Consider the following 14,740-nt stretch of genomic DNA (forward strand, 5'->3'; position numbering starts at 1 on the left):
AAAAACTGACTGAGAAACATCCCCAGACAGTGCCGGCTAACAGTGACATTCCATAGATAGCGACTATAGACCAAGCTGGGTGGGACACAGCTCAGCGCCTGTAAGCAGGGAGGGGAAGAGGGGGAGATTTTTTTTTCTCTTCTTAAAACACAGTAACAGTAAAAGCCAGCGATACTTTGGGGATAAGTTGGATCTTAATGCATATGTGAAATCTGTGCCTTTTGTTTTTGTTTTTAAGGAAATGGAGAAAGGAAGGAAGCTGGAGGGTTTGAATTTGTTCTGCTAGCTTTGGAATTCTGCAAAATCAGGAAATCAGAACGTACCAGTTCTCAGAGCAGTGACATTTAACTTGATTGGGAAGGGCACACCCAAGGTCACCCTTTAAAAGGGTTTGTCTTCCTCCGCAACATTTTGTTTTACCCAGCCTGTCTTTTGGAGCTCAGCACTTTTGGCTTCTTCTCACAGTGTGGGAAAACAAAATTGGAGCATGACTGTTGCCTCTTAAGAGTGCTTTGTCTGGCCCCAGTGCCTTCTCCAGGGTGGGGCTCTGTAGAGGTTTGCTGATTGACTTACAGATGGAAGGCTACAGGAAAGGAGTGGAAGGAACAGGGGTGGGGGTGGGGGCTTCCTTCCACTCCTTGGCCCAGAGAACTGGATGTGTTTTTATGCAGTCCTTGTTCATGGAAGATAATTTAGGCTCTAGGTATATTTTTAGTTTATTGGTTTAAAACTTAAAAATAATAATAATTTGAATGTAGCCACCATTTATTTTTAGTACTGTAACTAAACTCTGTTAAGACGCTGTTATTTGTACTCTCTGAGGGCCTGGATAACTCCATGTGTCCAGGAATAGCCTGTTCTTGCTGCTCAGTGAATATTCCTTTCAGAACCACCCCGATCCTTTCCCTCTGCAAAATCTTAGGTCTAAGAGACGTCCCAGAAGACGACAATGGGAATTTCTTCTACTACCTGGGCCTTGAGTGAAAACTGGACCGTTTTTTCACTCAAGGCCCCAGAGCGAAGGAGTTGTAAGTGTTACTCTACAGGTCTGTCTCAAACTCCACACTTCCCTCATTTATGTGCACGGCATTCTTGCCCTTGTGCCACGAGGCTGGAGACCTTCTAGCCTCCAGCTTCTCCTAGATATTCCTGTTCATCTGGGGCTAGCAACAGGGACTCCACATTGGATGAAGTCTGTGTCTCCACTTTTCTACTTGTAGACACATTGTGCTCAAGAATCCTCCCCCAGGGGGGGTGTTCTGGGTTCCAATTGGGATGTAAAGTGAATAAATACATTAATTAATGGAGGAAAAAAAAGAATTCTATGTTTCTGAGGCTAGAGAGATGGCTCAGGGGGCAAAAATACGAGAAGTGTGAGACCAAGGCCGAATTCCGAGCATCTACTTACAAACTAACATGGCCACGTGTGCCTGTAACACCATCATTGCAAGGGCCAAGGCTGGTAAATTCAGACAGATCACTCGCTAGCCAGCCAGCCTTGCAGTGAACTTCCTGTTCACAGTGCCATAAAGCAGAGAGTAATACAGAAGAAGACACCAGATGCTCCACTCTGGTCTCCACAGGCGTGCACACCCAGACACAAATGCGCAACATGCATACCACACACATTCACACATCGTCTGTGGGATACCCCGAATAACAGCAGGGGCAATCCCATATGCAGCTCTCGAGGCTTGATCAGCTAACCTTCCCCTCCACCCTGGTTTAGGCCCTCATCACAGTGGATGTGCAAACATTTCCCATCCGGCCTTTCCTCAGCCTCTGCTCTGAGGCACAGTCACTGGACTATGTTGGGCCCTCCCTTCCCCTCCCTGGAGAAGGTAAGCCTTTGGTGCATTTCCAACCTGTAAGCAGCCACCTCTGCTCAGGCCCTGCGATGGGTGATATGTTCTATTTCTCCTCTTTACAAACTTTATTCTCTGGCTCATTCAAGAATTCAAGAATTGCCCCACCCCCACCCCCAAAGACCTCGGTCTCCCTCATTTCTGCCTCCCTGTTGTTAGACGAGGCTGTTTTACGTCAGACTCTCCTCACAGTCTGCAATTTTGAAGGTCTTAAACGAAAGGGCATGTTTTCCTTCCCTTTCCTCATTTAGATTACAGTTCTGTCACAGTGGGGCCTCCCGCCCATCCACAGACCTCAGTGTACCAAAATACCAGAGAAGGTGTCAGCGTGACTAACTGCTATGCCCTCCAGTCAAGGCTCTTCTGACTGTGACCAAGCAAAGTTGGTTATTATTCAGTTCTGGTCATCCCCCATCCCGCTTCCTCCAGGGTTATTAATAATCAGTTTTATTGCAGTTTTAAATATTAATTCTAGAACTGGACATGGTGACACATGCTTGTAATCGCAGCACTTGGGATTTGCAGAAGCAGGAGAAATACTGCAAGTTCAAACCCAGCATGGTTTCCATAGTGAGACTGGTGTGTCTCCTCACCCACAAAACAAACAAGTAAATAAAAAAAAACTGCTAAGTCTAGGCTTGGAGCATATGTAATTCAGTGGTAGAACACTTGCCCAGAGCACCCATTGCCCTTGGTCCAATCCCCAGTGTTATATATATAACACATACATAAAAAAGAAACCACTGCATAGGTGTTACAGCTACTCAGAACCTTATGTGTTTAAGGTCACATCAACCCAGAGGCTGCAGAGGAGGCCTAGCTCCTCTAGCTTACAGATAGGTGATAGGGAGCTTTTTAGTAATGTGGCCGGGACCCCAGGCTTTGAGTTGCAAAACGTTCATTTTGGTGCCTTATCCACAAAGAGTCTTGTGTGACATAGTGCCCACCTCCACCTCTGTACAAAGTCTAAGGAAGAACTGGGGGTGTGCCCAGCAGCTCTGCCTGGGAAAGCAATGTTTACACGTTATTCACAGAGGACCGAGTGTTTTGAAATAATCTGGGTCTGAATACCATCAGAGAACCTGGAAAAGGAGAGAAGAGGTCCAGGAGGGGAGAGCTGGAGTGTGAGAGAAGCTACTTGGCCAGAGGTGAGCCCAAGGCATGGGAGTGGCCATCTGAAAGGCAGGATGCTGGTTCTGGATGAAGACTGAGGAGCTGACGCCACACTTGACGAGACACTAGATATCTAGTGTATTGCTTTCCATACGCACGGAGTGTCCTAAGGAGCCAGATGCGTATTTCCTGTTACATGTGTTTCTGTACCCTTGTTAAATGAGTTTTGAGAGACATTGCGGCCGATTACAGACCACAGTGTGAATCTCGATCCCTAGAGGTGGGAGATGCACACACACACACTCACACGTACACACACACACACACACACACACACACACACTTCTTAAAAACAACACCAAACCAAAAAACCCAACTCAACAGCAACCATGCGCATTGTGACGTTCCAGTCACCAATGAAAGTTCAGGGGAAAGTTTAATTTGTTCATTCACTCAATGCATAGTTCTCAAAGGTGTTGTTGAAAGTGATTTTCCATAAAGTTGAAAGGGAACAAGCTATATAGATTCATAGCAGAAAGGCACTCCAGGCAAAGCACAAACACCCTGAGGTGGGCTAATGACAGGCAGATTGGGTAGCAAGAAGCAGAGTGTGTGGGCTTGGTGGTGGCGCTAAAGAAGGTGCAATCAGAAAAGATGGACAGGAGGCCACTCAAGGGACTCTCTCTTACAGAGCACGCTAGACTCTGGCCTCGTGGTGAGATGGACAGGGTGGGGTGGGGGCTCTTGTGTAAAGAAGAGATGTGCTCTGACCCTCGCTGGAACTCTCGACAGCGGGCAAACAGGCAGAAAGGAACCGAGGTGGAAACCCCAGGTAGTCGTGGACAATGCGATAGAAATGCGGATGTGTAGAATAGAAGCTAGGGAAAAGTCAGATTAGAGGTTTGTTTAGAAGGGAGAGGGCTACAGGACTTGCGGGCAGATAAGCACAGAGGGCCTGAGAAGGAAGAGCCAGGAATGTTGCCTGGCAACAGGAAGGAAGGAGGAGCCATTGCCGGAAGTAGGAAAGGCAGTAGAAGAATCTGAGTCCTGAGGAAATGGTCAGGCGTGATTGAGATGCTTTGGGGGCATCCGGTGAGGAAAGTGAAGAAGCTACCAGGAAACCATGAGCCCCGAGCAGCAGATCCCAGGGGAATAAGAGAAGAAAAAAGGCAAAGTTGCCTGGCGGGCATCGCAGCCTTCACTCCTGCTAGAAGAAAGAATGAGAACTGCCGATGGGGCTGAATGAATAGTCAGCGCGCACGCGGGACTGGACCCCTTCCATGGCTTCCAGGAGTATGGCGAAAAGGAAAAAGAACCCGAGTCAGAAGCTGCAGAAGGAGACTTCAGCTGGGACAGTATTGTGGCAAAAGCAGGCCATTGCTCCACAAAAGACCGACTTAGTGTTCCAGGACAACTGGGAGCAGAGACGCATGCTTTTCCAAAGTCCCAGCACACCCGAAACTTGATCTAGAGACACCAGTGTAGTCCTTGCTTCAGGTTCAGGTTCCCATGGCTCGCAGGCAGGCTGGCTACGGTCCACCACTGGCATAGGGCTGCAGGCCCTAGGAGCTTCGAGCTTCTCTTCCGGGGGTGAAGGGCTGGAGTCGAGTTTCTATGCCAGGCGTCACACCATCCCCACTTCCATTTGGGGGAAGGGTGTAAGTTGACTAAACGGCTTCTGGCAGGCTACAGTGCAAATGAGAAAGCTGGAAAAGAACCATATGGTGAATTTCACGTTACAGCATTAGGCCCAAGGATCTCTTTATGGGCCAGTGAATAGCCATCCTCTCAAGGGTTGTGGTCAAATGGAAGCCACCAGCAGAAGGCCTCTGCTGTTTCTTCTGGATTCGGATAGGATGGCACCCAGGGTGGACTTCATGTCACATGGTTATTTACTGCCACCAGTGGTAGCATAGATCTGGCCTCCAGATGTGACTTATTCTTGTACCAGGAAAAAACTGACATGTGTAACTCAAGGGAGAGAGTGTGTGTGTGTATGGGGGGTTGTCTTAGCTTCCAGTGTCTCCTAAGCTTTCAGACCTAAGGAGACTTCAGCTGCCTTCAAACAAAAACTCAATAAGATTACAACAGAGTCTACTGCTTTATAAAGGCAAGAGCTGGCTCTCACCTCTAATCCCAGCACTCTGGAGAGAGAGGCAGAGACGGGCAGATCTGTAGGAGTTTGAGGCCAGCCTATTCAACACAGTGAGTTTCAGGCCAGTTAGAGCTACATAGTGAGACCCTACCTCAAAACCAAACAAGCCACAAAGGCAAGCTTGTTGGAGAGCTAAGGAGGCAAGCACAAGAGCAACTACACCATCTATGATGGCCCAGAACTCACACACACACACACACCACATCACACACACAGCCTTACCTACATAGTCTAGATGGGCACACATGAGACTCACACCCATTGTCTCATTCAATCTGCCCATAATTTTAAGAATATTAAGAGTGCAGCTGGTATGGACACCCTATTGAGTGGACCTGAGGTTTCCTGTCTTCTATACCTAGCTGTTCAAGGTCGAGGCAGAGGAAGTAGTCTCTTTGATACCCCACCTACACCCACACCCACACCCTCTCATTTATTACTAACACATTAGCCATGGAAGCTGGTAGAACTGCAATCCTCGGGGCTCCCAAGCATGGAACCCTCAAAACAGTTCCCTATATCTCATGAACTCGGGGGATAGGGACATGTCTATCCTGCCACTGTCCAGTACAATCCAGTGTCCCTATCACCCGAGTTCATGGATAAACATGGAGCTGCACTGAAGGGTTGACAAATGTGGTGACTAACAGGCTGTGTAAGGATACATTCTATTTGAGCTGGAGGGGTTTGGTGGCTATTTCCTTCAAAAAAAAAACAAAAAACAAGCCGTCACTTTTATTACCAGGTCCTATTTAATTGCCCTACTGAGTTGGTATGCGTACCAGAGGCCCCTTCTGTGTTCAAAAATGTTTGAGGGAGTATTTATTTCATAAATGGATCAGCAGACTCCATCCATATTGATGGAGAGACATTGAACTGTTCTAGTTAGCAACAGGCCTCAACTGGACGCAGCTTAGAACCACTCAGAAAGCCCCTCGAGTGAATAACCATCTTTACCAGGTTGGTCTGGGTACAGCACTGTCTTACCTATCCTAAGAGAGGTAGAAGAGCCCAGCCCACCATGCACAGAGCCATTTGTCAATAGAAGGCCCTGGGCCTTCTAAGGAAACTAGCGGATCTTGAACTTAAGAGAACCAGGGAGTGAAACGCAAGCTGTGGTCCTCCATGGCTTCTGCTTCAGGTTCCTGCCCTGGGTTCCTTCAATGATGGTCTGTGACATGGCAGTGGACCCTCTCCTTCACCAATTTGCTTTTGGTCATGGTATTTGTCAGAAAGGAAAGCAGAACAGAGTTCAAGCTTATCAGAATAACAAAATGAGATGTCCAAACCAGTGCAGAGCCTGTTGTGATTATGATGGTCACTGTTACTACTAAAATCTACCCATACCCCTTCCTGTCTCTTTGGCCTCACTGGTAGAAGTAAGATAACAAAAGGAACTTCATCCTTTGAAAAGCATCGCAATGAGACGCACACACTGTGCCACCACTGTGGCTCCAAGGCCTACCACCTTCAGAAGTTAACCTGTGGCAAATATAACTGGAGTGCCAAGGCTAAGAGACGAAATACTACCAGGACTGGTCAGATGAGGCACCTGAAAATTGTTTATCACAGATTCAGATGTGGATTCCATGGAAGGAACAACACCTAAACCCAAGAGGCCAGCTGTTGCAGCATCCAGTTCATCTTGAGGATTTCAATCAGTCATAACATAAATGTTCTGGTTTCAAAAAGAAAAAAAATCTACCCATACACAAATATAGTCACTCATATAAGGTCATTTAAGAAGTTTAGTCTAGGGCTGGTGAGATGGCTCAGTGGGTAAGAGCACCTGACTGCTCTTCCGAAGGTCCAAAGTTCAAATCCCAGCAACCACATGGTGGCTCACAACCACCCATAATGAGATCTGATGCCCTCTTCTGGTGCATCTGAAGACAGCTACAGTGTACTTACATAAAAATAAATAAATAAATAAATCTTAAAAAAAAAGAAGTTTAGTCTATTATGAATATTATATGCGTATGTCTGTGTACCACACGCATGCCTGGTTCCCAGAGGCCAGAAGAGGGTGTTGAATCCTCTGGAACTGGAGTGAGTTACAGGCAGTGTAACCTACAACGTAGATGTTGGAACTTGAATCTGCATCCTCTGCGGGTGCAGCCAGTGCTTTGACCAATGAGTGATCTCTCCAGCTCAGAGTCTTGTTTTCTGAAGCAATGCCTCATTAACTAGAACAGACCAGCCTTGAACTCACAGAGCTCTGACTCTGCCTTTTGAGAACTGGGGTTAAAGGCATGCACTACAATACTGGATCTTGTTTTGTTTTTTTTGAGACAAAGCCTCACTATTGATAAGAAGTTGCCCTTGAACTTGCAGCCCTCCTGCCTCAACCTCCGGGTGTTTAGATTATAGACATGTATCACCACAGTGAGTTTAGATTCATCCTCCCCCCCCCCTTTTTTTTTTTGGTCATCTAACACAATTTTCACATTTCACTTTAAATGCTCAGACAAGTCTAGAAAAATCAGAAAGCAATAGGCAGTTATACTGAGTTATACGAGCACCCATTCCTTAAGTTCCCAAAGCCTTCCACAGCAGGGGGGGGGGAGTTCTGCCCCCAGGTGAGTATTTTAAGAAAGTTTGCTTCTAATTGATTTAGACATTTTTATTTAATTTGCAAAACCTACATGGACTTTTTTTTTCTACTCACACTGTTTTAGGATTCACAGAACAATCAAATCCATTCTTCAGTAGAATCTGAGGGGTTTTTGCCAAAATGTTGAGGGTTTAAAAATAAGCTTTAAATGTAGAGCATGCCCGTGATGAAGTTGTCCATGTGTCCTGTGGCCCCACAGAGTCAGGCATGAATGCTGCAGCTGGATTCGATTCCTTTGTCAACATGCAAATTAACATCTTCGGTGGCTCCCTCTGCCAGCATACTTATCCCAGTCTCCAAATGTGTTATTTGTTATTAAAATCACCATATTTATATGTGGGGGGTTTTGCGGTGACTTCCCCAGATGCTGAGATTCTAACTGTAGCTATGCAGGTTATTCAAACATCCCTTGGGCATTTAAGAGATCGCCAGTCCTTAACGTGGAAAAGAAAGGATGCTTTGTGGTGAGAAGTATGGTTCTGTTAGCTCTCAGCCAGAGCTGAAGGTGCCTGCTAAGCAGGCCTGATGACCTGAGAAAGAAATGACCCCTCAAAGTTGTCCTTTGGCCTCCACACGTGCACCGTGGCACGCATGCACATGCATTCACACATTTAAGAGAAAAAGAATAAGTCTTACTGAGGTCAAACAACATGTAACTTGGGGGGGGGGCAGGTGTGGTGCTATAAACCTATAATTCCAGCACTTGGAAAGTAGAAGCAATAGAATCAAGAGTTCAAGGCCAACCTGGGCTATATGAAAGCCTTCTCTAAAAATCAAACTGGGGTGGTGGTATACACCTGTGATCACAGCACACGGCGCACAGATTTCTGTGAGTTTAAGGCCAGCTTGCTCTAGGACGTTGCAGGACAGTCAGGGCTATCTGATGAGACCAAACAAAGCAAAACAATTTGAAAACCTAAAATGTAACAATCAGGCTCTTCCAGTGACTTATTTTCAAATCAAGACTAGTTTATATATTTATAAATCACTAGACATCTTGTGATTTAGAGAGCCTGTTCACTTCTTCCCAACAATGTGTAAGGCAGGTGTATCCCAATGTGACCTTAGGAAACCTCTTAGGTTAGTGGTGACATCTCTTGGTTATCTGGAAGTACTTCTCCATGCTTGGTTACATGGGAGGTTGCTCAAGGGATTGCAGACTGGAGCCTCAATTTCCACCCTTCCCATTTCTATCTATCTATCTATCTATCTATCTATCTATCTATCTATCTATCCATCCATCCATTTGCTTATGTGTATATGGGTGTGTTGACAGCATATATGTCTGTGCACTTTGTATATGTGTGCCTGGTTCAGAGTTTCAGATTCCCTGGGACTATTTACAGACAGTTGTGAGCTGCTATGGAAGTGTTGAGAATTGGATCTTGGTTCTCTGGAAGAACAGCCTGTGCTCTTAACCACTTACGAGATGCTCAGACCACTGGTTGATAGTGCATGCTGTGTGTCGCAGGGTGTAAAGCCAGGTAACCCAGTTTCTCAGTGTGAGAGGAGCAGGACCTGCAGAGGCTGTTTCCATGGACCCCAGATTTTTCTCGCCTCTCCCAGACAGCTGCGGAGCATTTACATTTGCAGAGGAGAAAATGGTGAACATCTGACAACATTTGTTTAGCTGATTCTGATTGTTGCTGGGGAACACCACACACACACACACACACACACACACACACACACACACACCACTTTGGGGATTTGGAGAAGAGGATTTCAGCCAGCCCCAGCCCCCATTCCTCCAAGTACCAAGATCACTAGCACTGTACTTGCCATTCTCCAAAAATGTGCACAGACATGGCTGATCCGCCCACTCTGGCCTTTCCGATAACAGAAGCAGCCCAGCCAGAAATGAGTGGTTGGTCCAGAATAAACCCACCCAGGGTGGCAGTCAGTTCTTTGCAGCCCCTGTTCAGACCTAGCCTGAGGACAGACATTTCCTTTAACTGTCTCGGGTGAGAGTTGGCCTGGGCTTCTTCCAGCAGCCCCTGGCTCCCCTACCCGCCTCTGCGATATGTGGGCGCTACATAAATACTTGTTGACTGACTTGATTCATTCCCTGGAAAAGCAAAAACCAAAGGAAGTGAGGGAAAGGGAAGTGGATTCAACTCTCTCTTAGGTATCAGAAGGAAAGGCCAGGCCTGATGTCCGACTGCTGGTGGGATATGACTGCTTTCTTCCCATAAGAAATAAGAAATAAAAACATTATTCACTGTGATGTCCACTGTGTCTCGGGGCTGAAGGCACAAAGTTTCTCAGAGATGTGTAGTATGTTCATGGGTGCGGTTCTAAGTAGACACCAATGGTCAACATCCATTATCTTCCACACTCTCTCTGCCTTTAGAGACAGAGTTTCTCCTTGAACCCAGAGCTCCAGGGATCCCTCTGTCACTGATTCCCTGCTATCCTATCCTCGTCCCCACCTCTTCTCTCTAACTAAGGTTACAGCTTTTCCTGGGTGCTAGGTCCGTCAGAGCCATCGCCAAACCACCGACAATTTCTACCTGTTAGACTGCTTAAAAGGCTTAAAAGAATTGCCACACCAGCACCCCCCCACCCACCCACAGTGAGCGTGAAGGACACCCCCCATTCCCCCACTCACACACACACTGAGCGTGCAGGACACCTGGAGTGTCCCGCCCCCTTCAGTGCGTGTTCTGGCCTCATTCTTTGTTTTGCCACTTGTTAGGGTGAGGGATGAGACCTCTGAGGGTCTGTTTTGGCAGCAAACTAGCTTTGATGGACTGAGGGGTTGGCTCTTGAGTTGCTCAGCTGTGAGCCTCTAAGGATGTTTCTTCAAGCATCTGTAGTACTTCTTGCTGTTCTGTGGTTGTGTTCCATGGCTGGGCTCCATGGCTGGCCTCACTCCACTCAGCCGCTTTTCTCCATGTAGCCCTGGCTGCCCTGGAACTCACTCTGTAGACCAGGCTGGCCTCAAACTCACAGAGATCCACCTGCCTCTGCCTCCTGAGTCCTGGGAGTAAAGGCTTAGATCACCATGCCCGATGCTGGGCGGCTCCTCTTCTCGTCTATTGAGCTGTTCGCTGAACCCAAATAACTTTTGTTGCCACTGAGAACCCTTTCTAGTAGAAAGCCTCCATAAAAATTCATTTGGAGCCGGGCGTGGTGGCGCACGCCTTTAATCCCAGCACTTGGGAGGCAGAGGCAGGCGGATTTCTGAGTTCGAGGCCAGCCTGGTCTACAAAGTGAGTGCCAGGACAGCCAGGGCTACACAGAGAAATCCTGTCTCGAAAAACCAAAAAAAAAAAAAAAAAAAAAATTCATTTGGTCTCAAAGTTTGAACTTGGGTTTTCATCATTTTGTGGGGTAGTAAAGCCTATGGACTCCTGGGGGTGCAGGCGGCCCCCTTGGTCCTCTATCTGCAAATATCAGTTCTCATTTGTGACCATGAGTATGTCTCACACACACACACACACACGAACACATCCACAAACGCATGTGCGCGTACATACCTGTTTCTATATCTTTGAAGAAGATGATAACACTTGTACTGTGTCACATAGACTGAGTGAGCCTGCAGATGTGAAGACACACTTGGGCAGTGCTGGGCACTGTGCAAGGGAGCCTGTTTTTGGTGTTGTACTACATCTGTATTTTTTTTTTAAAAGATTTACTTATTTTATGTATGTGAGTATCCTGTCATTCTCTTCAGAGACACCAGAAGAGGGCATCAGATCCCATTGCAGATGGTTGTGAGCCACCATGTGGTTGCTGGGAATTGAACTCAGGACCTCTGGAAGAACTGTCCATGCTCTTAACTGCTGAACCATCTCTCCAGCCCTACATTTGTATTTTTGTAGAAAGGATAAACTCTGGGGCTAGAGAGATGGCTTAGCACTTATTGACACTTGGTGATCTTCAGAGAACGCAAGTTTGGTTCTCAGCACCCACATTGGGCTGCTCACAAACGCCCATAACTCCAGTTAGATCCAGGAAGTCTGCTGCCTGCTTCAACCCTCCACAGTCACCTCTCATGCATATATACATGAAGTAAGTTCTGAGTGTTTGTAAGGTCTAACACTAGGCTGTATGGTCGGTCAGTAAGATATCTTATACTGGTGGCAGGAAGAGAAGGGGTGATGGATGATGAGCTGAGAGGAGAGAAGGCCCTGATTCCTGTTTGCCAGTTAGTTTCCTTGTTGGAAGCACTCCTGTTGTGGTTGCTTTCAAACTGCCACCATAATGTGTCTGAGCACTGAGTTTGGGAGGGATGCCAATACCCACCCTGGGAAGTCAGCTGTGGCACCTATGTGCAGTTAGAAGGCTCTCCCCACCTAAGCCTTCTCCCCCCCCCACTTTCAACAATAGGTAATTTGGTCCTTTTAAGTAGAAATCAACGACCGAATATTAAGTATAGCCTAGCTCAATGGCACGGCTTTTTATAAGCCTGCTCCCTTCATGTAACTTCATGTTATGTTGTGCATCCATCAATCTCATCAGCCCCTCCGAGAAGAGCTCTGAATGCAGACAGAGTCTGCCGCATTTGGGGTACACCTTAAGTAAAGAAAAGCAGAAACTGCTCTTGTATAGACCAAGCAATGGGCTGTTAGAGAAGTAACCAACAGCTGGATTCTAAGAAGCAGTTTGTTCCTGGCCAAAGGCTGGAACAGATAGCCCAGAGCACCAGGAGGTGGGAGCAAGACCAGCCCCGGGGTAAAGCAGATGGCGGGGAGCAGGGTCCTACTAATTTCTACTGAGGATGTTTGCATGTTATTCTTCTTTCTTTTCCTTTCTGACTAATTTAATGATTTAGGAGTGGAAAAAAAATTAACCGATTTATCTTGCTGTCTGAATAATGTTTTGGAATGAGCAAGAACAGGTCAGCGTACCAAGTGGGTAGGTCATTGCCCTGTTTAATGACCTGTATCCGGATTTTATTGTGTCTGGATGATAATCAGTACTCATTTCCACCGTGCACAAAGAAGAGTTTGTGAGGAAGAAATAAAAACTCTCTGCTTTTTAATGGGCACAGGAGATGGTGCAAACAGTAGGTGCTTAATACATGTTAATTACCACAAAAGTCTCTTCTAGCCACTGAGAGGGATCTAGTAGAGGGTTCAGAGCTTAGAACCCACACCTCTGGACTCAGCCTGGCATTCTCTACCTTTCTCGGTGCTGAGGGAGGGCACCAGCAGGGATATGACCTCCATGGCAAGGCTCCGGTAAAGTTTCTATCAGGTAGTGCATCTTTGAGGCCCGCTCTTGCCCATCTGAATCTAACATCTGGTTCAGGGAAGGGTAGCGCGCAGCTTCCTCCCACTTGCCCCTTAGACTAGCAGGCAGCGCCCCATTCAGACTGAGACCGCAGTTAATAAACATTTAGATGCTTCTCTTTCTAAGGCATCAACTGGCTGGCGGTATGTGTGTGGTGAGAAGCAGGCTGGCTGAGGTGGAACGCGGCTAAGAGTCAGGCGCCCAGAAAGGGATCTGAATGAGGTACCACACGAGCGGGAAGCTCGGGGATCAAACCCTCTCCCCCAGCAGCTGGAACCTCTGGATTCCTGGTAGTTTTCATCTGAGGGTCCCTACTCCTAAGCCCCAGCCCTGGCAGCAGTAGGGATCTACACTTCTAGTTGTGATAACAGCACAAAATGATCAAACACTGTTGTTGTCCTGTGTCCTGTTGCTTTATGTTCCAGACTCAGTGTGACCCTTCAGTGGGCCTCTCCAAATTTCCCCTGGCTCCCAGGAGAGAATAGCAGAAGAGAGGCAGACAGGGGAAGGAAGAGCTGTATTGGTAGTGGGGCAAATGCTTCCTAAAGCCCATTTTCAAACAATCTACAAATGTCTTTATGTAAAAAGTGCTGTATAGGTAAATGTGAGACTTCCATCAGTGCCCTCCACCATCCCGCCCTACTTCAGGAGTGCAGCCCCAGTTCCTGTTCAGCCCCTCTTTGGACACCTCCCGTGAGCTGACCCACCTTCACTGTGCCCAAGGGCAGGCTGCAGTGCTAAGCCGAATGCATACATCTTTATGTGGAAACAGGACTTTATGATTTTGAAGCCAGGGAACCTGAGCACGCACGTGATCGCCGTTTCCTGCTGTAGGCGAAAGGTGAAGGAAAACCAGTGCACTGCTAAAGAAGGCCTAAAATTAGACGTGTGTCACTCCCAACAAAGCATGTCTCATCCTGGAAGAAGGTGGCTCCGGACTTAATGACCCATATCTGTAAAATAAGACCGGATATGTGGACAGTATGGTGAGACTTGGAACAATATGTTCAGAGCTCATGTCACATTGAGTGGAAATGTTGGGTCTTCATGCTTCTAAAGATGGGAAACCTTGCTGGATCACTTGGTTTGTAATTACTCATTGTGTGGCAGACCTATGGCTTACTGTGTGAATAAAAAGGGTTTTGCTGGTGGCTGATATTATGGAGAGTTTGGCGCCAGGTCAGAAATGCTGTCCTGCTTCACCTAAATGCCATTCCTATTGTTCTAAATCCAGAGACAGAGCCTGCTTGTTGTGGGCAGGAGGTCTGGCCTGGTCCATTTGGTCACAGTGGCATCCTTACATTGTCCTGAGCTGGCTGGCTTATGTTGGAGAGTCAATTCGACACATATTGATCAGTGTTTTCCCAGCTGCAAGCGTTGGGCTGAGCATCACAGAAGGCGAAAATGACAAAGACGGTGACCTTGTGAGTGAACCTGCTAGCAGGGCCACGAGGTAAGGGACTGATCTGATCTGAAGGCTGAACAAGAGAGTGTACCAACAGGAGAGCTAGCCTTGGACCCTCAATAAAGCAAGGATATTAGACCATCACACACACCCCACTCCCTAACTCCAAATCCCCTCTTCTCTCACTACAGAACCACATTCTTCCTACTTTTTATTACCATTATAAGAGCTTACCCAGTCTAAGCTCTCTGCTGGTACAGTGTTTGCTCAGTTAAACTATGCCACAACCATAACTAGATTTATATATTTTTTTATATTTATTTACTTATTTATTTTTGGACAAG

At 46.9% G+C, this 14,740-nt stretch overlaps 1 protein-coding gene and 1 pseudogene across 4 annotated transcripts in view; both read left to right on the forward strand.

The window, feature by feature from the left end:
* Window positions 1-14,740, forward strand: part of Tcf7l1 (transcription factor 7 like 1) — a 162,651-nt gene that overhangs the window by 94,820 nt on the left and 53,091 nt on the right. The window lies entirely within an intron of this gene.
* On the forward strand, window positions 6,470-6,961 carry LOC110296039 (large ribosomal subunit protein eL37-like; annotated as a pseudogene).

The sequence above is a fragment of the Mus caroli genome, unplaced genomic scaffold, assembly GCF_978045245.1.
Source record: "Mus caroli unplaced genomic scaffold, Mus_caroli_1 scaffold_7, whole genome shotgun sequence".
Lineage (NCBI taxonomy): Eukaryota > Metazoa > Chordata > Mammalia > Rodentia > Muridae > Mus > Mus caroli.